This window comes from Podarcis melisellensis (genome assembly GCF_964234715.1).
Source record: "Podarcis melisellensis genome assembly, chromosome: 7".
Taxonomy (NCBI): domain Eukaryota; kingdom Metazoa; phylum Chordata; class Lepidosauria; order Squamata; family Lacertidae; genus Podarcis; species Podarcis melisellensis.
The window spans coordinates 4,819,970-4,841,966 of record NC_138539.1 but is presented as its reverse complement, the minus strand read 5'-3'; the positions used below and the strand labels follow the sequence as shown (position 1 = coordinate 4,841,966).

Sequence of the window (21,997 nt, the reverse complement as noted above, 5' to 3'; positions counted from 1 at the left end):
AAAACATTATAAAATGTCAAATGTTAAAAACTTCCTGATACAGGAATCCATGCAACGAAGAAGAATATTGAAAGATTCAGTACAGAAAAAGAAGTAGGTCATCTCGTCTAAGGTCTCAGAGGACGGGTGCACCCATGTCTCTGGGAAGCCCAGTAAGCAAGTTCTCTGATTAAAAACTTCCCCTAAACAAGGCTGTCTTCAGAGGTCTCCTAAAAGTCAGTTTGTTGTTTATTTTCTTGACATCTGATGGGAGGGCGTTCCACAGGTGCCACTACTAAGAAGGCCCTCTGCCAGGTTCCCTGTAACCTCACTTCTTGCAAAAAAAAAAATTCCTTCCAGTAGCACCTTAAAGACCAACTAAGTTAGTTCTTGGTATGAGCTTTCGTGTGCATGCACACTTCTTCAGATACACTGGATACACTTCAGATACCAGTGTATCTGAAGAAGTGTGCATGCACACGAAAGCTCATACCAAGAACTAACTTAGTTGGTCTTTAAGGTGCTACTGGAAGGAATTTTTTTTGTTTTGACTATGGCAGACCAACATGGCTACCTATCTGTAACTCACTTCTTGCAGTGAGGGAATTGCCAGAAGGCCCTCAGAGCTAGACCTCAGTGTCTGGGCTGGACGATGGAGATGGAGACACACCTTCAGAGCCCTCTTCCCTCCTTTGGTTTCCAGCAACTCGTATTCAGAAGCCTTGCTGCCTCCAGCTGGAAGCACAGCCATCATGGCTAGTCAGCTATCAATAGATCTCCGCTTGATGAATTTGTCTAATCCTCTTTTAAAGCCATCCAAGTTGATGACCATCGCTACCCTCCTGTGGCAGGAAGTTCCACCGTTAATTATGTGCTGTCACGGTCCGGTTCACGGGCAATCAAAGTCCCGGCAGGGGACATCAGGATCGGGGGCAAGATGGTGGGGTGGGAGCAGGAATGGGAGTCCAGAAGCCAAGAGTCCAGAAGTGAAGAGTCCAAGGGTCAGAGCGCCAGAAGTCAAGAAGCCAAGGGTTCAAGGGTCAGGAAGCAAGGAGTCACGAAGTCAGGGGTCCAAGGATCAAGAAGCAAGGAGTCAAGAAGCCGAGATCCGAGGATAAGGAAGCAAGAAGCCAAAGGCAAGAAGCGTGTTGCTGTGGCAAAGAACCAAATGGAAATGCTGACCTTATATCCCTTGCCAGCTCTTGCCACCAGGTGCTGTGAGTTACCAAGTGGCCTCACCTGTGAGGCCACGCCTTGCCTCTTCAGAACAAACTTAGGAAGGCCCTAGTCCTGCAAAGTCCTATTGGTCACAGGGCCTGGCTCCTGCACACACACCTGACATGTGCCTTGTGAAGAAGTCCCTTATTTTATCTGCCCCGAGTCTTCCAACACTCAGCTTCATTGGACGTCTCTGAGTTTCAGCGTTAAGAGATAAGAAGAGCTGTGCTGGATGAGGCCAAAGGTCCATCTAGCTCAGCATCCTGTTCTTGCAGCAGCCAACCAGATGCCTGGAGGAAACCCAGAGTTGGATAGAGCATGGGGCTGATAATGCCAAGGTTGCAGGTTCGATTCCTGTATGGGACAGCTGCATGTTCTGGCATTGCAGGGGGTTGTACTATTTTTGTTGTTGTTGTTGTTTTAAAGAAGAAGAATACTTTATTTAGAATTCAACAATAACAAAGGAAACAAACCACAGTAATTGTTACATCAATTCATTACAATTAACCGATTTTAACAATATATATATATATAAGAATAATAGAAAAATTACACAACATGAATTTGAACTTACTGAAGTTTTCATATTACACTTCTTTATCGCTTTCTTAACAAATCAAAAAGCGAAAGACCAAGAAAGGAGGAACAAAAAAGAAAAGAGAAAAGGAAGGGGGAAAAGAGGGGGGAAAGGAAAAAAGAAATAAAAGAAAACACAAAATAAACACATTTGACTTCCGATTAAACTCACTGTATTATCATTTATACTATTTTTTCACACACAGTTCCAAATTATTGTATTACTTTCTGTGCTTTTGTCAGATATAAAAAAACCATATATTTAACAAAATAAATAAGTAGCAGGGGGTAGGACTAGATGAACCTCAGGGTCCCTTCCACCTCTACAATTCTATGAAAGTCAGTAAGTTAGACAAAAAAAGAGAGTTAATTATAGAAAAATGAGCATGGAAAGTTACAAACTTGTATTTCAGCAGAGGTGCAGCATCTCTCCCCCTTTCTCTATATATAAAACTTTACCAACCCAATTGATCAAAGATTATATGTCCCATTTCAAGGCAGGTGAATGGGTAATAAATAGCGAGCCGAAGAGGGGGGGAAACAGCAAGGCGCAGCATTTTATTAAATGGAACCATTTGCAGCCAGTGTGTCAGCAAAGTTCCATTTCATCTACATTTTCCTTTGCTGAAAGCACAGGGCGGCGGAGCCTTTGCTCAGTGACTTATGACTGAGAGTTAAATCTAAAACCAGCTTTAAGCAGCCAGCAGCTTTGATTGCAGCCAAGAGCAATTATCAGAGATGCCCTCCACCAGAGAACCTGACCTGCACCCAGGGCCAGTGATGAGAATGATCTAAAGGACGGTTCCAGCCATTAACTTTGCATCTATCCTTCTGAACCACGAATGCAAGAGGAGAGGTCTGTGGGAGATTTAATTGCCACACTTTACATGAACTCTTGACAGGACTCTAGCCGGCCACTGAGACACCAGGAACATCTCTGCTGCAAGCTGCAATGAAACAAATCATGTCCAAACAGGGGCGTCTGGGTCTGAAGAGGCAAGGAGAACATGGACGCATGCCTACAGAAGGGTATCAGCGAACAGTATCTGCCTGGTTCCCTGTAACTTGGCTTCTTGCAGTGAGGGAACCACCAGAAGGCTCTCAGAGCTGGACCTCAGGGTCAGGGCAGAAGGAAAGGAAGGAAGGAAGGAAGGAAGGAAGGAAGGAAGGAAGGAAGGAAGGAAGGAAGGAAGGAACTGTGCATTTAACAGGGCAAGTGAGGAGTCTTGTGCCTTGGATAACGGGAATCAGCAAAGTATTCTGGCACTGGGAGAAAGGGGGAGGCAGCGGCACAGGGAGAAGAGTGGGAGAAGCTAAGCAGGGAATGCCAAGGTGGGAGGGAGAAGCTGTGAGATGTAAGGTCAGAGATGTAGGCTGAGGCTGAGTCACTACAGTTAACTTAAATGGCTCGAACTATCAGCTCTGGCATACCAAATGCCGTCTCAACACAACAGCAGAAAACTCAGGAGTTGTAATGTGGCATTCTGTGTCGGCCCATCGGCTGGGAGAAATGTCAATTTAATTAGAGGAGGACACTCATGGGAAACAGGACAAGGTCTGCAAAAGAAAGCATCGTGCACATTCCGTTTTGGACTCTACGTGTTTCTGAAGACAGCATCAAGTCTCTTGCCAGAGGCTGTGCACCAGCCATTCAGAGAACCTAAGAGCATACCAGGTAGTGTGGTTGCTGACCTTGACCCAGACATCCTGGAGAGTGAAGTCAAATGGGCCTTAGAAAGCACTGCAAATAACAAGGCCAGTGGAAGTAATGGTATTCCAGCTGAACTATTTAAAATTTTAAAAGATGCTGCTGCTAAGGTGCTACACTCAATATGCCAGCAAGTTTGGAAACTCAGCAGTGGCCAGAGGACTGGAGAAGATCAGTCTACATCCCAATCCCAAAGAAGGGCAGTGCCAAAGAATGCTCCAACTACCGCACAATTGCACTCATTTCACACGCTAGCAAGGTTATGCTTAAAATTCTACAAGGAAAGCTCAAGCAGTACGTGGACCGAGAACTCCCAGAAGTGCAAGCTGGGTTTAAAGGGGCAGAGGAACCAGAGACCAAATTGCAAACATGCGCTGGATTATGGAGAAAGCTAGAGAGTTCCAGAAAGACATCTACTTCTACTTCATTGACTAGGCAAAAGCCTTTGACTGTGTCGACCACAGCAAACTATGGCAAGTTCTTAAAGAAATGGGAGTGCCTGATCACCTCATCTGTCTCCTGAGAAATCTCTATGTGGGACAAGAAGCTACAGTTAGAACTGGATATGGAACAACTGATTGGTTCAAAATTGGGAAAGGAGTACGGCAAGGCTGTATATTGTCTCCCTGCTTATTTAACTTATATGCAGAATTCATCATGCGAAAGGCTGGGCTGGATGAATACCATTCAGGAACACTGCTGCTTCCCAACCATGGAGTTAGAACAAAGCCATCACAACTAGTAGCCATCGATAGCCCTCTCCTCCATGAATTTGTCTAATCCTCTTTTAAAACTATCTAGGTAGATAGTCATCATTTCCTCATGTGGGAGGGAGTTCCGTAGGTTATCTGAGTGTACTTCCTTCTACATGCCCTGAATCTTCCAACATTCCCTTTTATCCGATGTCCACAAGTTTCAGTGTTCAAAATTCGCCAGGTGCAGAACTACCAACGAAGAAGAATGGAGGACGAAATTGATGGACTATGCAGAATTAGATAAATTAAGAGGAAGGATTCGAAACCTGCGGGACCAGAGATTCTTAGAAGACTGGAGTAAATATATGAATCATTTGAAAAGTAATAGTAATGAACAAATTACGCTAGTAGGTTTTCAAGAAGTTTTGTAAGGAGGACTATTTGAAATATTACAAGTAAGACTATGAGGAGAATTACTAGTTAATGGTAATTAAGAGCAATAGAGAAATTAAAAAATGCAGAGTAAGTGATAAAGAAATCATTAGAGGTGTTGACGGAAGTAAAAAATATTGTGTAAGATAAGAAGTTATGTCAAGTTGGAAATGATATGTTAAAAAACTAATAAAAGTATTAAAAAACAAAAACAAAATTCACCAGGGGCATTTTGATACTGGCACGGGTTCAATTGCAACCATGTGGAGATTTCTGGGCACCAGGCTGGCAACCAGTTTGAAAACATTTGACTTCGTTCCTAGTTAATACCTTTTCCATTTCCATTGTGTAGGTTCCTCCTTCTTGCATAGTGAATTGTTGTGAGAGCTACTGTCAAGCAATGCAGTTGAGAATCATAGAATCATAGAATTGTAGCGTTGGAAGGGACTCCGTAGGGTCCTCTATTCCAACCCCCTGGTGAACGGACAGTCCGTTGTGGGGACTGTAACCTAGGTTTAAGGTACCATTTGGCGCCTAGCTTCTGTATCTGAGTTTCAAACACCGGTTATGAGGGACAAAAGCTTTCCTCTAGCCAGCTGAGGAAGCCAGTGAAAATGAGACAGTGCAGTCACACAGCTGAGCCTCCTTCCGGCAAAATGAGTTTCCCAGGTAAGCAGCAAGGAAGGACCCCTGGATGGTTAAGTCCAGTCAAAGGCGACTATGGGGTTGTGGCGCTCATCTCGCTTTCAGGCCAAGGGAGCCGGCGTTTGTCCACAGACAGTTTTCCAGGTCATGTGGCCAGCAGACTAAACTGCTTCTGCAGCAATAGAACACCGTGCCGAAAACCAGAGAGCATGAAAACGCTGTTTACCTTCCCGCCGCAGCGGTACCTATTTATCTACTTGCACTGGTATGCTTTCAAACTGGTAGGTTGGCAGGAGCTGGGACAGAAAAAGGAGGAGGAGGAGCAGGAGGAGGAGAGGCATTTGGATTTGATATCCCGCTTTATCACTACCCGAAGGAGACTCAAAGCGGCTCACAATCTCCTTTCCCTTCCTCCCCCACAACAAACACTCTGTGAGGCAAGTGAGGCTGAGAGACTTCAGAGAAGTGTTACTAGCCCAAGGTTACCCAGCAGCTGCATGTGAAGGAGCGGGGAATCGAACCCGGTTCCCCAGATTACGAGACTACCGCTCTTAACCACTACACCACACAAAGCAATGGGAGCTCAACCCATCATGCAAATTCGAACCGCCAACCTTCCAGTCAGCAAGCCCAAGAGGCTCAGTGGTTTAGAGCACAGCGCCAACCACACAACCCAATGGGAAACATCTCTGGGCTAAAGACCCACAGGACTGCGTCCAATCTTCCAGCAAACTATCCAGGTTGAAACCAAGACTTATGAGGAATGGTTGAAGGAACTGGGTATGTTTAGCCTGGGGGAAAAGGAGATGGAGAAGGAGATACGATAGCCATCTTCAAATACCTGAAGGGCTGTCAAGTGGGAGATGGAGCAAGCCTGTTTTCTCCTGCTCCAGAGTGTAGGATGCAAACCAATCTCCAATGTTATAAAAAAAAGGAGATTCAGACTAAAATCAGGGGGGAAATTCTGATAGTGAGAATTGTTAGACCATGGAATGGTCTCCCTCAGGAGGTTGTGGACTCTCCTTCATTGAAGGTTTTTAAGCAGAGGACTAGATGACCCTCGGGTGCCCTTCCAACTCTATGAATTCCCACCATTCCTATTACTGGCTGTGCTGGGCAGGGCTAATGGGAATTATAGTCCAAAACATCTGGAAGGCAACACAATGGAGAAGGCTGGTACAAGTCGTGGTTTGGAGGACTCAGACACTGAGAAGCACCTGAAGGAACAGGGATGGAATTTAGCATGGCAGCTCCTGTCATCCTGGTTGTATAGGGTGTCTCAGTCTCTGGCTTTGGACAGGCACAGATATCTTGAAGGCCTAAGCACCTCTCAGCTTATATTAAGGGCTTGCAGTAAGGCTCCAAACAGCTGTATCTGAGCATCTCCCATATGTCAAAATTTTAGCCTCCCTCTCAATGTGGCTCACAGCCTAGCCACGACTTCAGTATTTGCTACTGTATTTTATGCCTCTGGGTGAACCACTTTATTTTGGTTAGATCGTGTCACAGGAGAAAAGCAAGCAGCATTTTAATTCCTTGCAGGATCAATTCTTATTGTTTAAGTATTGAGCGGCATTGTGAGCCGAGAGAATATTATCTAGTAGTTTAGACCAAAGTTTCTATTTCAGGCCCGAGGAAGAGCAAAATTGGGTGTGTTTTACAAGCCCTAATGAAACTTTTATGGCTCTGAACAAAAAAAAAGGCACCAGTTCTCTTCCAGCATTTGTATGAATTAGGTTTCAGACGCTCTGCAACTGTGGGTAAGCACTGCAGGGGGGCATTCATATCTGGGGAATTTTGCAGCCGAAGAGAAATATATTGAGCTGGTTTCTTCACACAAAGCTCTTCACTTTGTAAAAAAGTCAGCCTGAGGTTTGGGCCGCCATGCATGTTCACTCATATACTGTACAGTGAAACCTCGCGTTGCGGACGTAACCCACCCCAGAGGCAAGTCCACAACTCGAAGCGTTCGCACCCAGAACCGTTGCGTCTGTGCATGTGCACGGCGTGATTTAGCGCTTCTGCGCATGCGCAAGCGGCAAAACCCAGAAGTAACTGTTCTGGTACTTCCGGGTTGCCGCGGGAAGCAACTTGAAAAGACGTAACCTGAAGCAGACGCAAAGTGAGGTATGACTGTATAGGTATGCACAGCTAAGCAGTATGGAATTTTTTTAGTAATTTCATAAAAGTTATACACCGCTTGATTGCAAAGGAAACACAAAAGCCTCACAAGCGGTTTGCAAAAATATACAGCAATAAAGCCAAGGAAAATCTGCAACTGTGCTTTAAAACATACAAAAAGTTAAAATACCGAATCAAATTAAAATTCACATCAGCATTTCTAAACGCCTGGGTAAAGGTAAAGGTAAAGGGACCCCTGAACATTAGGTCCAGTCGTGACCGACTCTGGGGTTATGGCGCTCATCTCGCTTTACTGGCCGAGGAAGCTGGCGTACAGCTTCCGGGTCATGTGGCCAGCATGACTAAGCCGCTTCTGGAGAACCAGAGCAGTGCACGGAAACACAGTTTACCTTCCCGCCGGAGCGGTACCTATTTATCTACTTGCACTTTGACGTGCTTTCGAACTGCTAGGTTGGCAGGAGCAGGGACCGAGCAACGGGAGCTCACCCCGTCGCAGGGATTCGAACCGCTGACCTTTTGATTGGAAAGTCCTAGGCTCTGTGGTTTAACCCACAGCGCCACCCGTGTCACAAACGCCTGGGCAGGCTTCCCTAAACAAGAAAGCCTTTAGCAAGCAGCAAAAGGAATACCATGGGCAGACTTCAGACCTGTTGGATCTACTTTGATTTTTTAACTGTAACTTCAGAATCAACCAACCAGAGCTTGGTGCTAATATATATATATATATACATGGTGGGAAATCCTATGCCGAGATTGTAGCTTACCACATACATAAGAACATCAGTTCATAAATACCCATAAAAACATAATTTTAAAAACCAATAAGACCTCATCAGGTACCAATAGGTAAAAAAGAGATATTCATGGTGCATAGGCTGGTCTGAACAGTACAATTGATAGAAGGCGTCAGAAAGAAGGAAGAGACCGTGCCTGCTGAACCTCTAGTGGCAGGCGGTTCCACAGTGCAGGGCCTGTCACACTAAAGGCTCAGCCCCTAGCGAAGACCAATCGAACCTCAGGGGTGTGAGGAACCACCAGAAGTGCCCCATTGGGTTACTAGAGACTGAGATCCGTCACAAAACTACAGCGTTTCCTCAGAAAAGCAAAGGCATCTGCCTTGTAGACATCCCTGATCTGTGCTGCTCCCTTCTGAACCCTCCCCAGTTTGTCACCAGCCTTACCCAGACCTCAACCCTCTGCACCAAATAACTTCCCACCAGACCTGCACTGAGCTGTTTCGTAAGTTTCCAATGCTTCAATACAGGTGGTTGAACTCGATGGCCCTTGTGGTCTCTTCCAACTCTATGATTCTATGATATATAGATACAGCAAATTTTTTTGGCTCAACCAGAATAGAGTCGTACCTCGGGTTACATACGCTTCAGGTTACATACGCTTCAGGTTACAGACTCCGCTAACCTAGAAATAGTGCTTCAGGTTAAGAGCTTTACTTCAGGATGAGAACAGAAATCATGCTCCAACGGTGCGGCAGCAACAGGAGGCCCCATTAGCTGAAGTGGTGCTTCAGGTTAAGAACAGTTTCAGGTTAAGAACGAACCTTTGGTTAAACTGAGGTACCACTGTATTTATCTCCAACTGATGCAAACTACAATGTCACTGGCTCTCCTGAAATCCAGAAATAGACCTGTTGCTATGGAGCATGTCAAAGACCAAGCGCAAAGTAGTATTTTCACAAAGTAGAGGGGAAGGTCTTTCAAAGAATCAAGGGTTTCCTACACCCAGATCTGGCTTCACGTAGGCTGATTTTCAGCTCAACCTGACGAGAACCTCAGTACGCATTCAAAAAACTAAGTGTTCTAGCCCTTGGAACTGTGGGGAGAGATTTTCAGGGCCATGGACAAGAACTCCATCCTTTGGTGAGGTTCCCTTATAGGGCATGTTATTTGCTTTTTGGTCAGAACACGGATGTGTTTGGTCTTTTAACATGGGTGAAATGTCCTGAATTCGTTTTGTTTGAAATAGTATCCTAATGTACCTGTTTATTCTTGTGAAGCGCATCCGGGAGGCTTTGTGGCTGAATGTCGGCATATAACAGACCCTCCAAGTGTTCCTATTTTCCAGGAACAGTCTCAGATTTACAGAAGGATGTCTGTGTTTTGTTTGGATATTGTTTCAGAAAGTGTGCATTACTCTTAAGTGTGAACGGCAGAACCTCCAAAGGTCCCCATTTTTCAGGGACAGTCCCAGAAATTATAGAAGCCGTCCCGATTTCTGATTTGATCCTGGAATGTCCCACTTTTCCTAAGGATGTCCCTATTTTCATCGGAGAAATGTTGGAGGGTATGGAGTTATGTGATCCCCAAGCCAAAGGAGATAAGTAACTATGCAACCTTTAGGAGACATCTCTGTAAGGAAGGTTTTGGATGCTTAATGTTTTGTTATGTTTTTCTATATGTTGGGAGTCACCCAGAGTAGCTGGGGCAACTCAGTCAGGTGGGTACGGTATAAACAATAAAAGTATTTATTATTATTATTATTATTATTATTATTATTATTAAACAGGACGTCCATAGTTTCACTGGAGAAATGCTGTAAGTGGACCCTCGAGTTACGTACCACTCTGGATACATAACATTTGGGTTGCGAACACAGCAAACCCGGATGTGTATACGTCCAGGTTTCGCCGCGCATGCATGTGCAGAAGCGCTCTGCGCACCACACGTGTATGCAGAAGCACTCTATCGTGCCACGCGCGTGCGCAGAAGCGGCACCTCCAGTTACGGACTTTTCAGGTTAAGTACGGACCCCCGGAATGAATTTATTTCGTATCCAGAGGGTTCACTGTAAACAATAACAATGACATATTTGTATTATGAATCAGCAGCTTTCTGCTGGTTGAAAGATTGGCTGCTTCTTGAAAACACTGATGTTTTAGATTTGGAAGGATTTAATAACGCGTTTGGATGGCATGCATATCTGTGGTATGACAAGGTTAAAATTCATAAGACTTTCAAGAACCATATTGTTAGGAAAGCAGTGTTTAATGTCTGGACAAAATATAAAGACTTATTAGAAAACAAGACCCCAAGGTGGTTGTCACCTATGGAAGCTAAGGCTCTGAAAAGACCCAATATGGAGGCCAAATGGCCGAAGTATTGGGAATTACTAGAAAAGGATGGAGATAATTGGAGGTTGCAGAGTTTGGAGAAATTAAAAGACAAAGTGCGAGATTGGCTACATTATGCTCAGATTAAAGAGGTTTTTAAATTGGATAAAAAGATAGGATTCCAGGTGGAAAAATCAAAGTTGGAAACGGAACTGTTAGAACCTAAGACTAAGGTACTTTCCAGAATGTATAACTTGCTGTTAAAATGGAATACACAAGATGAAACGGTCAAATCGGTTATGATAAAATGGGCACAGGACATTGGGTACAATATTATGTTTGCTGACTGGGAAAGGTTATGGACCACCGGTCTGAAATTCACGGCATGTAACGCCTTGAAAGAAAATATTATGAAAATGATATATAGGTGGTACATGACCCCAGTCAAGCTTGCAAAAATATACCATTTGTCTGATAATAAATGTTGGAAATGTAAAGAAACTGAAGGAACGTTCTTTCACCTCTGGTGGACCTGCCCTAGAGTCAAGGCTTTCTGGGAAATGATATATAACGAGTTGAAAAAGGTATTTAAGTATACCTTCCCTAAGAAACCAGAGGCCTTTCTTTTAGGCATCGTCGACCAGAGGGTGTTAAAGAAGGACCGAACATTTTTTATGTATGCAACAACAGCAGCAAGGATACTAGTCGCCAAGCACTGGAAAACCCAAGATTTACCCACACTGGAAGAATGGCAGATGCAACTGATAGACTATATGGAGCTAGCAGAAATGACCGGCAGAATCCGAGACCTGGGAGAAGAGGCTGTGGAGGAGGACTGGAAGAAATTCAAGGACTATCTACAAAAATATTGTAAATTGTATGAGTGTTAAGAAAGATGCAAGATTACAAATAATATGGCACCATTAAATTAGTTGAAAGGATAGGAAGATAAGTGAAATATAAGAAAAGTTAAACTTTGGATAAATACCATGTTAAAATTAAGCTTTTAAGGTTTGGGTTAAATTATTTAAAATTAGAGATATAATATTTGAAAATTATAAAATAAGAATTGAAATAAGGCGATAAATTGCTGGATAAAGTTTGAATTTGGAACGCAGGAACGAGAGACGTAAGGAAGTCAAATGAAGCGAAGAAAGTATGATTATTGTATGTTATTTTGTTTGTTTTGTTTTATTGTATTAAGAAAATTTTCAATAAATATCTTTTTAAAAAAACAACAATGACAATTTGAAGTTGTATATGGCATGCAGAACAAATTGGTTTATCATATTTTTAGCCCTGTATTTCTGGGGGGGGGGGAGAAAACAAAAATAATGGCAGCAGATATGCACACTGGATAGCTGTGAAAAATCACACACACCCATGAGAACTACACAGCAATCTGATAAGATCACCATAGAGCAGGGGTCTGCAACCCGCGGCTCCGGAGCCGCATGTGGCTCTTTTACACCTTTGCTGCGGCTCCGGGGCGGATACTAGGGAGGGGAGGAGGTGCATTGTGCGCCCCGACACTCCCCACTGTGGCGGGCGCTGTACTGGCTGTGACGTCGCATGGGGGCGGTGCGTGCGTTAGTCACTCACCGTCCCGACGTCACCTTCCCGCCCGCTGTCAGATCGCGGCTCCGGAGATATATTTGTTGAAGGCATTCCTATTGCCTCTCTCTGCACACAACCGCAAATGCCTATCTTGTGGCTCAGTGCTGCAAAACAGGAAGCCACACACAATGCACTCGGGCAGTTTGAGAAACCCTGACATCAGCCGCACTCCACATTCTTGTGAAAAAGCACTGAAAGCCCGGTCTGTCTAGCTCTCCCACCAAATGTACCTCTGAAAGTGAGGGGGGAGACAAAAGCACCCCAACACCTCAGTGGCAAACCTAGCTGCCCTTTAAAGAGACATGAGGCATGCACGTTAAGCTTTCTCCAAGAAACTTGGGCTAATGGTCTAGCAAACCCCTAGGCAAGGACATTACCACTGCCAGTATCTCTACAACAAGCCTGCGAGGTAGGCAAACTGTGTTAGATAGATAGATAAAACTTTATTTGCAATAGCAAAAGTAAAACACTATACACAGAAAAGGAAATTTGGTATAAGAGCACAATTTAAAGTCCTGAATCAGTAGTCGGTTAGTGGCCCTTATTCTGATTGCCCCAGCTATGAACCTAGCAACCTTTGCTGTTATCTCCTCATTTTGATCTGGTAGGCAAACTGTGAGTGCTAGGGCTGGCCGATAAATGGCTTTCAACATCGCAATAGACCACCAGCTAAACATCGCAATACACCGATACATCATGATTCTGAAATAAGGATTGAACTACGTGGAGGTCTTGGCTGGCTTCACGGTTTCCCTGCATCGCGATTTTTGCCGGCGCCTGCGATTCACTGGCCCCTGAAGGAGGCAGGTGAGAGTTGAGCCAGCAGAGCCTGCAGGAATCGAGAGATGCATTGGCTGGCTTCATGGTTTTTCCCGTGAAAATTGTAATTTTTACACAGCACACCCACCCACACCACCACCACCACGATTCCTGATATATTACCAGGTCTAAAAATTATGAAATGGATATCACAATGTGGACTTCAAACCGGTTTGGGACGATGTATTGATATATTGCCCAGCCCTAGTGAGCCCATGCAGTTGGCTCCTGGGCACCAAGGGAGTTTTGTGGTCAAGTGAAGATTGGGCACTCTTAAGCACTACAGTGGTACCTCGGGTTAAGAACTTAACTTGTTCTGGAGGTCTGTTCTTAACCTGAAACTGTTCTTAACCTGAAGCACCACTTTAGCTTGTTAAGAAACTGTTCTTAACCTGAAGCACCCGCTGCCGCTGCGCCACCGCTGCACGATTTTTGTTCTCATCCTGAAGCAACGTTCTTAACCCGAGGTAATATTTCTGGGTTAGCGGAGTCTGCAACCTGAAGCGTATGTAACCTGAAGCATATGTAACCCGAGGTACCACTTTATAAAGAAACCCAAACTACAAAAAAACCACCCAAATGAACATATTCACCAACTCTAGAGAAGGGGTAGGAACCAGTAGCTCTCCAGATATAATTGGACTTAAATTCCCACAATTCCTAGCAAGGAACCTCCATGCTGGCAGGGGCTGATGGGAGCTGGAGTCTAACCAGTTCCCCACCCACAGTCTAGTGCAACCAAATAACAGAACCCAGGATGCAGCTTGCAAGGAGCTGAGCTATAGTGATCAGAACAGCCTTGATTCTCTGTACCTGGTGACATCACACAAGAAGCAGATTTGGGCCCCAATCCAATCGTGTCTGGGTGAACCCCTGTACATCTCCGTTATGAATGAATTGCTGCTGTGAGAACAAGTTAGGGTGCATTTGTTTTGAACCAGTTTATGTGGGACAGAAAATTTCCCAGTGCTTAATTTGTCCATAGAAAGTTTACTGTTTTCGAAAGTTCAAATATGGTTGGAATCCAATCGCCAATACTGCATCGGGCAAACTGGACAAGGGGTTTAGCTTGCTTTACTGCATGCCAGTAAAATAATTGCACCCATTTAAATTGCTATCTAAGGCATCAGAAAAAAATTCAGATGCAAACCAAAACATTTCTGATGCAGTTTAACCAAGGCACAGAGTAGAGGGGGAAATTTCCAATTCAAAATTTTCCAGAAAACCCACATCACTGATTTATACCCAGGCAGTTTGCATCACTAAGGAAGAAGGATGATTAAAACTGATTGAAAGCAAGTTTTACCACTATTATCTCATATTATCCCCAAGTAATGATGCATACTAACCGCTTCATCTAACAACAAAACCTATTAATTTACAACTAAATAGAGTGTTTACACGATACCTCTCCCCAATGTTCATAAACGCTGCAGCTTTCTCTTCTACCTTTGCTCTCCTTTCATATATCGCTGCCACAGTCCACCTGCTTTGCTCCAAGCAATGCGCAGAAACATGAAATGGCTAAGAACATGAAATGACAGAGCTGTTCCACCAGGCCTTTGGCCAGGGCACAGCCTGACTCCCTCCTTTGGCAATCTTCGCGGAGCTCTGGCCCAATGGTGGCCAGTGGCTTGAATTTAATTAATTTTATAATGAATGATTTTAGAGCTGTACAGTTGTGCTGTATATTTGTACTGTTTTATTGTTGTTAGCCACCCTGAGCCCGGCTTCAGCTGGGGAGGGCGGGATATAAATAAAAATTATTATTATTATTATTATTATTATTATTATTATTATTATTATTATTATTAAGAATCCAGAGGTTTGTCACATGCCAGGGCACCATGGAAAGGGAATGAGGGTTTTCCTTTTCCTTCCTGCAACTGTGTACAGACTCTACATCCCACAGATACCAATGTGTAAAGGAGAGATTTATTCTCTAAAAGGACCCCAGAAGAAAAACACAGCCCTGCCCACTAGGACAGCCACCATCCCACCAAATCATCAGGGAGAAATTGGGCTTCTTTTTCTGGATGACCTCCAGTTTCACAAAGGCAAGAGTCAGATAGTTCGCTCACTGCCTTGTTGGGTCCCAAGCCCATGCATTACTCAGCAGAAGGTAACCAAGCAGCCAGGTACCGGATTCAGAGCCAAAAGATTGCTGAAAAAGGTATTTAAATATACCTTCCTGAAGAAACCAGAGGCCTTTCTCCTGGGCATGGTCGGCCAATTGGTGCCAAAGAAGGATAGAACTTTCTTTATGTATGCAACAACAGCAGCAAGAATACTTATCGCAAAGTATTGGAAGACACAAGATCTACCCACCTTGGAAGAATGGCAGATGAAGGTTATAGACTACATGGGACTGACAGAAATGACTGGCAGAATCCGAGACCAGGGAAGAGAGACGGCGGAAGAAGATTGGAAGAAATTTAAGGACTATCTTAGGAAACATTGCAAAATTAATGAATGTTAGAATGATGTTGGTTTAGAAATTAAGTGGTTTTCAGCTGTAATGATTAAGTGAAAAGAAAAGAAAGGTTAAAAATTAAATGAAAATTAAGGGAGAGGATTTGTTGAATTAATAACTAGAAATTGGAATACAGAAAGGGGAGGTATGAGGAGGTCGGGGAAGTAAGTTATAAGAAAATAAGGGAATGAAACTTTACTTGTTTTTAAATGGTTTTTAGTTTTGTATTTTGTTTTTTATATTTGTTATTTTTTGTGTTGGTGTTTTGTTTTTATCACTTTTTTTTTGGTATAATTTTTGAAACTTCAATAAATATCTTTAAAAAACAAAAGATTGCTGCAGAAAGCCGTGCAAGGTATAAATACAGATATAGTGGTACCTTGGTTCTCAAACGTGATCCGTTCCGGGAGTCCGTTCAACTCCTGAAACTATCCGAAAACCAAGGCGCAGCTTCTGATTGGCTGCAGGAGCTTCCTGCACCCAAGCGGAAGCAGCGTCAGGACGTTTGGCTTCCGAAAAATGTTCGCAAACCGAACACATACTTCTGGGTTTGTGGCGTTTGGGAGCCGATTTGTTCAACAACTAAGCCGCTCCAGAACCAAGGTACCACTGTAAATGCAAGTTGTATCCAGGCCTGTGTGGTTGCTTCATCACACAATTATTTGTTTGTTTGAGCCATTAGAGCTTTGATTTTATTTTTTAGAATAAGGGAGATACCTTTCTGTTTCTGGAAGATGAAAAGGAAATGCCTTTATTTGCTTAGAGAGAGCAAAAGGGTAACTACCCAGCTCTCAGAACGGAGTGAAGAGTAGACAGGGCATGAGAATTCAGAGACTATGAGGTCATCCAGGCAAACACCATGAACAATACCTCCTGTGCAGAAAAGCCTTTACAGGTGGAGCAGGAATGTTATACAAGCTTCCCGGCAGGTGAGTCGCTGCTACTTACCGGAAGAAGGGAGGAGGAGATAGCAGAGGGGGTCAGCTTGGTGCAAACTCACTGGCAGGGGTAACAGGTTGTCTCTGCCACTGTGTTTGCACCATGCCAACCTCCCACTGCTTCACCATTCCTGGAAAGCAACAGCCACCCAGTTGCTCCACACCATCCAAAGAGCAGCTTCTGCCCTTGTACTGAGCCCATGCTTGCAATGCCGTCTATGACGCCATCTGTCCTCTTTATAGTGCTTGACCTCCAAAAAGTAAGTCTCGCTCGCATGCATCTTTCATCCAACACAGAAAAGCAGCCTTTCAATTCAGTGTCTTTGACTGAAGGCCACTGATTCAGCTTTAAGAGATAATAAGTGGACGTTTGTGTATTCAGATTTAATTTTTACCACACTATGTAAAATGGGGGAAGGGCGGGGGTCAGGAGAAAGCCGTTTGGGGGGTTATTTTTGCAATGGTTTTTCAGTATCAATTTTTACGCAGCCTTGAAGGAATACTAGCACTGCACTTGCAGGAAGAATAAATACAGTGGTACCTGAGGTTAAGTACTTAATTCGTTCCAGAGATCCGTTCTTAACCTGAAACTGTTCTTAAACTGAAGCACCACTTTAGCTAATGGGGCCTCCTGCTGCTGCCGCGCCGCCGGAGCACGATTTCTGTTCTCATTCTGAAGCAAAGTTCTTAACCCGAGGTACTATTTCTGGGTTAGTGAAGTCTGTAACCTGAAGCGTCTGTAACCTGAAGTGTATGTAACCCGAGGTACCACTGTACTGCCTTTAAATCTTGCCCCTGGTATGGTGAGACACACTCAGATAAGTTCTCTTTTGTGCACTCACTGCCTGGCAAATCAGAAAGGTTTTTTTTTGTTAGGCTGATCATTATTGTATTTGAAAAACTTGTTGTTCAAAGCTCTTCACAGATGTTGCCTCAGCAGCCCTGACAACCTCCCTGTAGGGAAAGTCCCCACATTGCAGAAGGAGAAACGAAGTTGAGGGAATTATAGGGTCTCGTGGCATGCAACCGTCTTGTGGATGAGCTTAAATGCAAACTATACGGAAATGTTCTAAATGCAGTTAATTTCTATACTGCTTTTCAGCCCAGAGCAATTCATAACTCACATGAGAACCAGCTATGTTGTGGCACTTCAGTTACCCCAAATGGTGATGAGCCTAACATTATGCATTGTTTGAAGTTTTACCTTCCTATCCAGTTTGAGGAAATGGAGGGTACAAAGCAAGAAATACCAAGAAATACCAAATACCAAGCCACTTCTGCTATTAGCACCAATGCATAATGCAGTCAAGGACATTAAAGGATCCTCTGGACAAGCTATTTACTTAGCATTCATCCTTATATGCTTGTGCAAAGCTGAAACTGAGGGTAGATCATATCTGGGGGTTTTTTCTGTTCAGATCTGCGAGCAAGGAGGTTATATGTCAACGAGCACTCATCCTGGAATCATCCTGGTTTGCTCGCGGGTCACTTACACAACTACCCAAATGGTCCATTCCACACATTTTACCCTGCATTTCTCAGTCACTTTCCTAACTGCAAACAAAAACAAAAACCTGTTTCTTTTCGAAAGTGGACTTGTTGGGATAAGGAAGGGGTCACTTTGTGAGCACAGTGGTGTCCTTGGGGTCTTCCCCAGGGACCCACAAAACCTGAGTCCCCTCCGTCCACTCACTGTCCCCTTGGCCCCGAGGTGCTGGCTGCCGTTTTCTCCCTGAAGAAATAGAGAGAGAGAGAGATGAAGAAGGAAGTTTGATGAGTGACTTTCTCTCCCACTTCCTCTTTCAGCTCTATGTACTTTTCAAGGCTCAGATTAATTCTGAGTAGCTACATGCCATGGCTAAATAAAAATAAAAAATCTGTATGTGCTCCTCGGCCCCCAAAGTGTGAAGACAACTGCAGGAGAGGGGCAGTGAGTAACATTATGGGATGTTTGGCAGTTCGAAAGGCATGCATAGGCAAGCTCGGCCCTCCAGATGTTTTGGGACTACAACTCCCATGATCCCTAGCTAACAGGACCAATGGTCAGGGATGGTGGGAACTGTAGTCCCAAAACATCTGGAGGGCTGAGCTTGCCTATCCCTGGCCAAAGGGGTCAGTGCTCCTCTGGTAAAGCTGAAACCTAGACATTGGATCACACTCACTTAATCCTCACCGATTTGTAGCTGACAAACCTCAGTGGCTAGGACATCTAGGACCAAGGTGCATCCATTCAAACTCCCTTGTTGTATTTGCTACTGCCAGGACGTGGAATGTTACTACCAAGACATGTGTTATTTGTATTCCACTACATTTGCCATGTGTTGCGGCTTTATTGCTGTTATTATGAATTTGTTCTAGTGATGTGTTTAGTAGTGGTTAGAGTGTCAGACTAGGACCTGGGAGAGAGTGTGATTCAAATCCCCACTCAGGCATGAAACTCGGGGTCACGGAGTTTGAGTCCCACATTAGGTGAAAGATTCCTATACAGTGGTACCTTGGGTTACAGACGCCCCAGGGTACAGACTCCGCTAACCCAGAAATAGTACCTTGGGTGAAGAACTTTGCTTCAGGATGAGAACAGAAATCGTGTGGCAGCAGTGCAGCAGCAGGAGGAGGCCCCATTAGCTAAAGTGGTACCTCAGGTTAAGAATAGTTTCAGGTTAAGAACGGACCTCCAGAACGAATTAAGTACTTAACCCAAGGTACCACTGTATTGCACTGGTTGGAGTAAATGACCCAGGTAGTCCCTTCTAACTCTATGAGAGGCGAAGCAAAACTCTGACCCTAAACCTCCACTGCCTTGTGGGATATCTTCAGGAGACGGCTAAGCGGGAAACCCTACACAAATCCAGAGCAGGGTCCCTAAGACTGTTGGATGGCACTTTGTACACCTCCTTCCGGCAACTCCTGCAGCCAAACCGATGCCAAATGTCTGGTTCTGCTTTCCTTTGGACCACATCAGTGAGGCTGTGTGTGTGTGTGTGTGTGTGTGTGTTGTCATCTGGGAGGTCCAGGACCTCCATACACACCGCGCAGGCTTGCACCCCACTAAGGTCACTTCAGGTCTGCTAACACAGCGGTTTGTCTTCACCCCTGGAGGCACACTCCATTGTCTCTCGAGACAGACAGGTGCCAACACTGATTTTATGGTTAGGTTGGCCACTGGCCTCATTCATCAGGCCTCTTCTTATGTTTTCATGGTCAACACAGTTTTATGGTCTGCATATGTCAAGATCGGGTGTGTCTACAGTACAGGCCTCATCATCACAGTGTGGACCAAGCACAGCACCAGCTTCTCCCTCCGATCGTTATATATTGTGTCCCAGAACATCTCTCAAACTAAGCAGTGGCTATAGGGGAAATGCAAGCCAAGGCAGATTACAGCCCAAAGACAATGCATTACTGAATTTTAATATTTGGCTGGAAGCCACCCAGAGTGGCTGGGGAAGCCCAGCCAGATGGGCGGGGTATAAATAAAAAATTATTGTTGTTGTTGTTGTTGTTACAATGCTCAGCTCTACTCAAGATACGCTCAGAGGGTCTCCTGGGAGACAAGACAATACTTTTCTCCATGAAACTAAGTTGTTCAACGCCTGATTCTAGGGCACGGGGAAGTATTTCTGCACATGCTCAGAAACACTAGGCCAAAACAGTCCAGGATTTTGAAGAAGAGGCAGCATCCCTCTTACACAGAATGCGAGAATTAACAAGTCCGCAGAGAAAGCGAAAATGCAACTATCTGTGAACATACACAACACATACCCGGATACAGTAGCAGGATGCAATCTCGCCTAGGAGCTCCTCAAAGTATCCGTAACAAAAACAACACTAAATTTGCTACATCAGCAAAAGAGGAGCAAATTGTTGCATGCAAACTGAGACGCCCAGCCCTCCTCTCTGGTAGGACAGGGCTGGTGGGGGAGCTTTGGCCCCTGACAGAATCCAACTACACACAAAACAACTGAGACCCACATCTCTCCCCAGCCTGCTGCAGCCCCACTGAAGAGACCAGACCCGGTCCTCCGGCGCCTGCCAAAGTGGCCCCCTTTTTTGCATTCACATGTGCAAATGTTGCAGGATCCGCCCGCCTCCCCGCCTTGCAAGGCTCCTTCTTCTTCTTCTACGGCCCTCGCCATCATCATCCCCCTTGCTAGGTGGGTAGGGGGGGGCCCCGGGCCATGACTCAGGCAAAAAAGCCCCATGGAAATTGGGGCACCATTGCGCGCGCAGCTCCTCACCTGCCCACAGCGCGTGTGCGTAACGGGATTGTCAGCGGCAGCAGCCTGGGCTTGGGAGGACGAGAGCAGAGGGGCTCCGCAGTGCGCTTGCGCAGCGGGGAGGGAGGAAACAGAATGGCCTCCCCCCCTTGATCAGCTGCGCGGCGTCTGATTGGCTCGCAGCTCCCTGCGTCGGGGAAAGAAGGGAGGGGCCGGACTACAAATCCCAGCAAGCACGGCGCGGAGGCGGAGCGAATGAATAGGAGCGAGGGGGAGCTGCCTGGCCCCGCCTCTGGAGAAGCTGGGAGATTCATTCATAAAAAAGGAGAGTTGGGCAACTGCGAACTGCGGGATAGTTTGTTACGAGGCAGCTGCCCAGCGCCGGATTTATGGAGGCAGTGAGAGATTTTCCTTTCTTGGGCTCCATGATCACTGCTTTCCTTTGGACCACGAAATTAAAAGACGCCTGCTTCTTGGGAGAAAAGCAATGACAAACCTAGACAGCATCTTAAAAAGCAGAGACATCACCTTGCCAACAAAGGTCCGCATAGATAAAGCCATGGTTTTCCCAGTAGTGATGTATGGAAGTGAGAGCTGGACCATAAAGAAGGCTGATTGCCAAAGAATTGATGCTTTTGAATTCTGGTGTTGGAGGAGACTCTTGAGAGTCCCATGGACTGCAAGAAGATCAAACCTGTCCATTCTGAAGGAAATCAGCCCTGAGTGCTCATTGGAAGGACAGATCCTGAAGCTGAGGCTCCAAAATTTTGGCCACCCCATGAGAAGAGAAGACTCCCTGGAAAAGACCCTATTGTTGGGAAAGATGGAGGGCACAAGAAGAAGGGGATGACAGAGGACAAGATGGTGGGACAGTGTTCTCGAAGCTACAAACATGAGTCTGTCCAAACTGCGGGAGGCAGTGGAAGACAAGAGTGCCTGGCGTGCTCTGGTCAATTGGGTCACGAAGAGTCGGACGTGACTAAATGACTAAACAACAGCAACAACATAAGCTAAACAAGCTATAGCTTAGGGCCTCACTCTCTTGGGGGCTCCCAAAAAATGTAAAGGGGGAGAAACTGGATGTACATTTCCAAAATAAAAGATAAAAAACGAATAAAATAAAGCCTACATATAGCAACAGTGTTTTGTGTTGTGGAGGCTCCTATGATTTAAGTAAGCCTGCTAGCCTGCTCCCTAAAATATCATTGGTTTGCTACTATTATTTCATGTTATAGCAAGTTTTTAGAGACTAGATTGTGTGCCTTTGTCAACTGTGTTTCTAAAGGAACTTTTGTTATTGCCAAATGCCAATGTGTTTGCAGTATTAAGTTCATAGCTGTCAACGTTTCCCTTTTCTAAGGGAAATTCCCTTATTCCAAATAGGATTCCTCGCAAGAAAAGGGAAAAGTTGACAGCTATGATTAAGTTTGTTATGAATAAAAAAATCATTTAAAGTTAGAGCTTAATTATT

The 21,997-nt window shown here is 44.8% G+C and overlaps 1 protein-coding gene across 1 annotated transcript in view; it reads right to left on the bottom strand.

Annotated features, from left to right (window-relative positions):
* TSNARE1 (t-SNARE domain containing 1) overlaps window positions 1–20,668 on the bottom strand; it is a 378,827-nt gene extending 358,159 nt beyond the window's left edge. Inside the window, exon 1 of the mRNA XM_081919019.1 lies at window positions 20,548–20,668. The gene's annotated coding sequence lies outside the window, so the exon portion shown is untranslated. The remainder of the gene's footprint in view (window positions 1–20,547) is intronic.
* Window positions 20,669–21,997: the final 1,329 nt, after the last annotated feature.